This window comes from Myotis myotis, unplaced genomic scaffold (genome assembly GCF_014108235.1).
Source record: "Myotis myotis isolate mMyoMyo1 unplaced genomic scaffold, mMyoMyo1.p scaffold_m19_p_9, whole genome shotgun sequence".
Lineage (NCBI taxonomy): Eukaryota > Metazoa > Chordata > Mammalia > Chiroptera > Vespertilionidae > Myotis > Myotis myotis.
Window position 1 is genome coordinate 6,674,917 of NW_023416401.1, and position 6,647 is coordinate 6,681,563.

A 6,647-nucleotide genomic window follows, 5' to 3' on the forward strand; every position below is an offset into this window, starting at 1 on the left:
TTTAGGTTTCCCTCCTCTCTCATCCTCCAGTCGTTCCTTATCACTCACTTCGATTCAGTTTTTTGTGATATCCTATGGATAACTTGCTTTTGGCGTAATTCATCCTCGCCATGCCTTCTGTGTGCCCCTCGGGCTCAATGTGACTATGCAACTAGCCATCCATTTTTTTTAGCAGTGTTTTAAAATATATTTTATTGATTTCAGAGAGGAAGGGAGAGGAAGAGATGGATAGAAACATCGGTGATGAGAGTGAATCATTGATCGGCCGCCTCCTACACACCCACACGGGGGATCGAGCCCATAGCCTAGGCATGTGCCCCAACCAGGAATCCAACTGTGACCTCCTGGTTCTTAGGTTGATGCTCAACCACTGAGCCATGCCGGCCAGGCCCTCAACATATGTTTTAAGGACCACCTGCATAAGGGATTGTATGGGGTGTTTGTTGAAAGGACAAGTATCTAAACCCCACCCTAAACCCCTGAGTCAGATTTTCTCTTTCTGACTTTAGGATTTTAAGTTAACAGTAATTATGGGGCTAGTCCAGATGTGGGCTTCACAGCCCCAGTACATGGATCCCTGAAGCAGCCTGGAGTGAGTCCGCCAGGCCGCCTGTGCTAACAACCAGAAATGAGCAATGGAAGTCACCTATAAGTAAGAAAACCGATTGTAGAATTACTGTTGTCACTAGCATGACCTGGGCAAGAATCTCCGCGGGAAAAAACATTATCATCAGACGTTTGCTCCTTGAATTGGGACTCAGACTAAGTGTCAGAAGCTCTCCTAAACATTTCACACGTATTATTTCATTTAATGGCTCGCGACAACCCCTTGCAGTGGTATTATTAACTCGGTTTTCTAGATGAGAAAGAAAAGTAGGATAAGAGAGGCTAAGTAACTTGCTCAGCATGACACAGCTACAAAGGGTGGAGTTTAAATTCTTGGGCCCAGGGACCACATTATGAGTGAAAGAAGAAGCTACAGAATGACTTCAGAGTTGCCATCGATGTAAGCTATCAGGAGGGGTCAGGATGCCTTTGATTGGCGGAGAAGAAAGGAATGTCTATGTGGATAGGATGCTTTCAGACATGAGGACTTAGGATGAAGAGTGGCGCCTTGGACAGACCTGGTGGTTTATTTAACTGGCTTCCTTATCGTTGTGATTAAGGGAAAGATCTACACAGTCAGGGTTTGCTCTCAACATTTTTAAAGATGTCTCACAGCTATATAGACATTGCTAGTCATAAATAATAAGTAATATTTAAATAGAGTGGACAGGTTTGCATATATCAGCCTTATGTTTGTCCCTGCTTCCTGAGGTAAACTTGTCTCAGAAATTATAAGTGGAATTGGTTTGACCTTCGACCAGATCCAACTCAAGCATATGTCCTGTCATTTGGGGGGGCTTTCCCTGGAGCTTATGGCTTCCCTGTGTCTCTGTTCTAAGTTTCTTCATTGGTTGAATGCCCAAACCGCCACTCCAAGCTTTTTTTTCCTAAGCATGATGCCCATTTGTACATGAGGCCACATTCCTGACCCTGGATCCTTTACCCCCAAAAGTACCACCGGCTCCAGGCTTTGCTATAACATTTGGGCAATGGCGTTGAGTTATGAAACAAATATTAGCTACCCTAGGATAAGACCTCCCAGCCATTTCTGAAAAAAGTTCTAGATCAGTGATGGTGAACCTATGACATGGGTGTCAGAGGTGACACGCGAACTCATTTTTTTGGTTGATTTTTCTTTGTTAAATGGCATTTAAGTATATAAAATAAATATAAAAAATGTAATTCTTTGTTTTGCTATGGTTGCAAATATCGAAAAATTTGTATATGTGACACGGCACCAGAGTTAAGTTAGGGTTTTTCAAAATGCTGACACGCTGAGCTCAAAAGGTTCGCCATAACTGTTCTAGTTTGTGCTTTTAACTTATGCTTGAGCATCTCACCAGGTGAGAAATCCGGTTATTTTTTAAGTGAGACAGATTTATCTCAAAGTGGCATATATACTGTATAGGAGTTAATATTTCTGGTTCTCTGTTTTCCCCAATGTATCTGCTAGGAACTGTCTATCAGATCCTTAGCTACTGTGGAAATGTTCCAGATTGCCAGGCCTTGGCACAGACATAGCTTGTAGAGCCCAATGTATTTTCCAGAAGTGTTTTGCCTCATCTCTCTTAAAAGTACCAAGGTATCTACAGTATTACTGTGGGCTGGATCTGTGCCACTAAGCCCATGTCCATGACCCCGCAAAAAACGGATTGAGACTGGTGCAAACCCACAAAGTAAACACAAACACTAACAACAGATATACGGGAATAGTAAATTTGACAGACCTGCAAAACTGAAGGGTTTATATGGTCAAAATGTGTGTCAGTCTTTACCTAGAGGTAGACTCAGAGGAAAATGAGGGAGATCTCAGACGCAAAAATAGCATTTTACCTGCTTACATAATTTTCTTCAGCAAAACCTGAAATGTTACCTTGGCTTGGCCGGATGCTGAGCTGACACCTGAAAGATTGCCTCTAAGCTCTCACTAGAGAAGCCATCAGTCTGTTGCAAGGTGACATTCCAGCTACCCAGGTAACTCAGTGTGGAACTGGGGAAGGATGAAGGCCCATCCATCAGCGTTTTTGTAAAGGCTGCACCACACAGAGCCGGTGGAGAAGCACAGCACCCTTGTCCTCTGGGGGCTTCCATCTTTCTTGAAAGATGCAATTCAGAAGAGAAACAATTAGTGAAAGAACACGGCCATGAAGCAAGGTGAGATCGTGTCTTTATATGAAACATGAGAAATCTGTAGAAATTCCAAGAAGGAAGGCTCTCCAGAGGTACGTGACAAGGCCTCTTTCATTTCCTCTCAGTAGCTTTCTTGAATTCAAGGACAGCAGTGCATCGGCGTATGGGTGTCGCCTTGAACTACTGCCCACAACACCCCCTCCCATCTCTACAGTGAAACCTGCACAGACCTCCCAAGGCTCCAGATTCACTTGCAGTGAAACAGATAACCAGGTAGCCAGAGGCAGGGAGTAGGCACAGGTCCTGGGCCACTGCAGGAGGCCATGCATTACTGTGCTCACCTCAGTGCCTGGAAAGGAAACAGTAAACAGGAAGGCAATATTTGTAAATTAATGTGTGTGCAGTGAAATACAGTCGCAAAGCAACCTTCCCGTTGTGTCTCATGTCTTACAGCAATCCTGTGAATTCGTGGTTCCTTTCTTTTTTTATTATTGCATTTATTGGGGTGACATTGGTCAACATGAACATACAGGTTTCAGGTGTGGGTTTCTGTGGTTCCTTCCTTTTTACTCTCAGACTGTGATCAAAGATCACACAGCTAGTAAGTGGCTGAGCAGGAAGTTGAGTCCTCCCTGGGTGTCCCCCAATTCTGAGTTCTGTGCCCACAGCGCAGTGTTTGAGTTATTACTCCTGGCAGGGGAGAGGATCCTGCCCGTAGGGAACTGGGAGGATGGGACAGAGAAATAAAAGCTGGCCCACACTGCACACAGAGATTGCAGTTGGTCAGAATTCCCTCCCCAGGAGATGTGTAAGGACTTTAATGTGTGTCTAAAGTGTGGTGTCAGCGCTCAGAGGATTTTATTAGGATGAAGAGTCAATTTCTTTTTTCAAGAATTTCTGTGGGGGGAGAAACTAAGATGGCGGCATAGGGAAACACCGAAATTGCTGCCTCCTACAACCACTTCAAAACACAATAAAAAGACAAAACGGACATCATCCAAAACTTACAGGAAGGCTGGCGGAGTGGAAATTCTACAACTAGAAGGAAAGAGAAAAGCACATTGAGGGTCAGGAGCTGCGGAAGTAAAGTGCAGAGGTACGGAGGCTCGAGAGTGCGCAGAAAGGGGCTGGTACCTGAGGACGGCTGTCTTTTTGAATCGGGAGGGAGTCACAAGCTCCCGACTGCTCTGAACTCCGGTTCCGGGAAGTCTCTGGGGACCCAGGACTCAAAAGGGGAGAAACCGGACTGTCTGGCAGCAGGCAGAACTCGGAACTCGAGGGCGGCTTTCCCTCAGAGGTGCTTGCAGCAATTAAATTACCAGGACACTGAGATGCGCGTGCGGCCCCTTAGGGCAGGGCTGAGAATCCGCCATAGTTCCTTGCTCCGCCCTTTGATTCCCTGAGACCCCGCCCCACCCAGGCTGCAGCAGAGGCTTTTGCATATGAATGCCCTGGCCCTTTGCAACCTGAAAATTACCTAACAAACTGCAGCTGGGCCACAGACCCAGAACTTCCAAGAGAAGGCCCAAGGCCCCACAGCAGCTTGCATTGCTTCACAGCTGGGCCTCATCAGGGCACCTCCAAACTCCAAAAAAGGAAGGGGAATCTGCAGTTCTCTCCATAGCTCCTGCTGGGTAACCTCCAAGAGCCAGTGTACCCAGTGGTCAGAGGGGGACCATCCGGATTACAACTCCTCAGATCAATAAGGGACACACCCAGGGGGCAGACTCAGTGAGCACCAAAGCCCCACTGAAGCAAGTCTTGCCCCAGAAGGGTGTCTTCAGCACAGAAGTTCTCCCACTGCAGACACAGTCAATTCTCACTGTCAATTGGCCTGGAGGTCAATTCCTCCCAGTGATCCTACAACAATCAAGGCATAACTACAACAAGACTGTGCACAAAGCCCACAAGGGGGTGCACCAAGAGTGTCCACCTCAGGTAATGGGGGAGGCTGAGCCACTGGGCCCTACAGGACACCTAGCACACAAAACCACTCTACCAACACAGGGAAGCATAAAAAATGCAGAGACAAAGAAACAGGTCACAAATGACAGAAATGGAGGAAAGCAAATGACTGGATATAGAGTTCAAAACCACGTTTATAAGGTTTTTCAAGAATTTTATGGAAACCGCCAATAAATTTAGTGAGACCCTCAAGAAATCTAGTGAGACCCTCAAGGATATGAAAAAGGACCAACTAGAAATTAAGCATACACTGACTGAAATAAAGAATAATATACAGAGATCCAACAGCAGACAAGAGGATCCCAAGAATCAAGTCAAAGATTTGAAATACAAAGAAACAAAAATACCCAACCAAAAAAGAAAAAAGATTCCAAAAATATGAAGATAGTGTAAGGAGCCTCTGGGACAACTTCAAGCGTACCAACATCAGAATTATAGGGGTACCAGAAGATGAGAGAGAGCAAGATATTGAAAACCTATTTGAAGAAATAATGACAGAAAACTTCCCCTACCTGGTGAAAGAAATAGACTTACAAGTCCAGGAAGCGCAGAGAACCCCAAACAAAAGGAACCCAAAGAGGACCACACCAAGACACATCATAATTAAAATGCCAAGAGCAAAAGACAAAGAGAGAATCTTAAAAGCAGCAAGAGAAAGAAACTCAGTTACCTACAAGGGAGTACCCATACGACTGTCAGCTGATTTCTCAACAGAAACCATGCAGGCCAGACGAGAGTGGCAAGAAATATTCAAAGTGATGAATAGCAAGAACCTACAACCAAGATTACTTTATCCAGCAAAGCTATCATTCAGAATTGAAGACCAGATAAAGAGCTTCACAGATAAGAAAAAGCTAAAGGAGTTCATCACCACCAAACCAGCATTATATGAAATGCTGAAAGGTATTCTTTAAGAAGAGGAAGAAGAAAAAGGAACTCTTACCATTTGCCACAGCATGGATGGAACTGGAGAGCGGATAAATACCACATGATCTCACTCATTTGTGGAATATAATGAACAACATAAACTGATGAACAAGGACTGATCCAGAGACGGAGAGGCATTGATTGGACTGTCGGGCCTTGGAGGGAAGGTAGGGGAGGGTGGGGGTAAGGGGGAAAGATCAACCAAAGGACTTATATGCAAGCATATAGGCCTAACCAATGGACACAGACAATGGGGGGGGAGGGGGTAACGTGGGGATAAGGACACATATGTAATATCTTAATCAATAAAAAAAAAAGAATTTCTGTGATCATATAAATTTTGTCCTAATTTTACATCAACTCAGAGAGGAATCGGGACCCAGGAAATGAATATAGATATACACATGGAAATGGATATGTGGATATAAAATTTAAAAACCAGTGGTTCAAGTTTTTAGCATATATCAGAATTACCTGAAAGGCTTTTGCACACACGGATTGAGGGGTCCCATACCTCAAGTTTCTGATTGGGTAGATCTGGCAGGGGTAGGGGAGGGGGAGCTGAGAATTTGCATTTCTAACAAGTTCCCAGTTGATGCTGCTGATGATGATTCAGGGACCACACTTTTGAGAGCCATTGATATAACATGTAAGGCCCATGGAGAATGACACTGATTTTATTAAACACTAAATCATTTAAACATAATATCTGAGGCATCCTTAAAGAAGAAATGGCGCACTGAAGTATGGCCAAATAGGGTGTGTGGTGTTTTTTTTAATTAAATGTATTGGGATGATATTGGTTAATAAAATTAGATAGGTTTCAAGTGTACGTTTCTATGATATATGACCGGTATATTGCTTCCTGTGTTCACCACCCAAAGTCAAGTCTTCTGTCACCATATATTTGACCCCCTTTTCCATTTACTACCCCCACCCCTTCCCTCTGATGCCACCATACCACTGTCTGTGTCCATGAGTTTTTGTTTGTTTGCTTTTCTTGTTTGTTCATTTGTTGC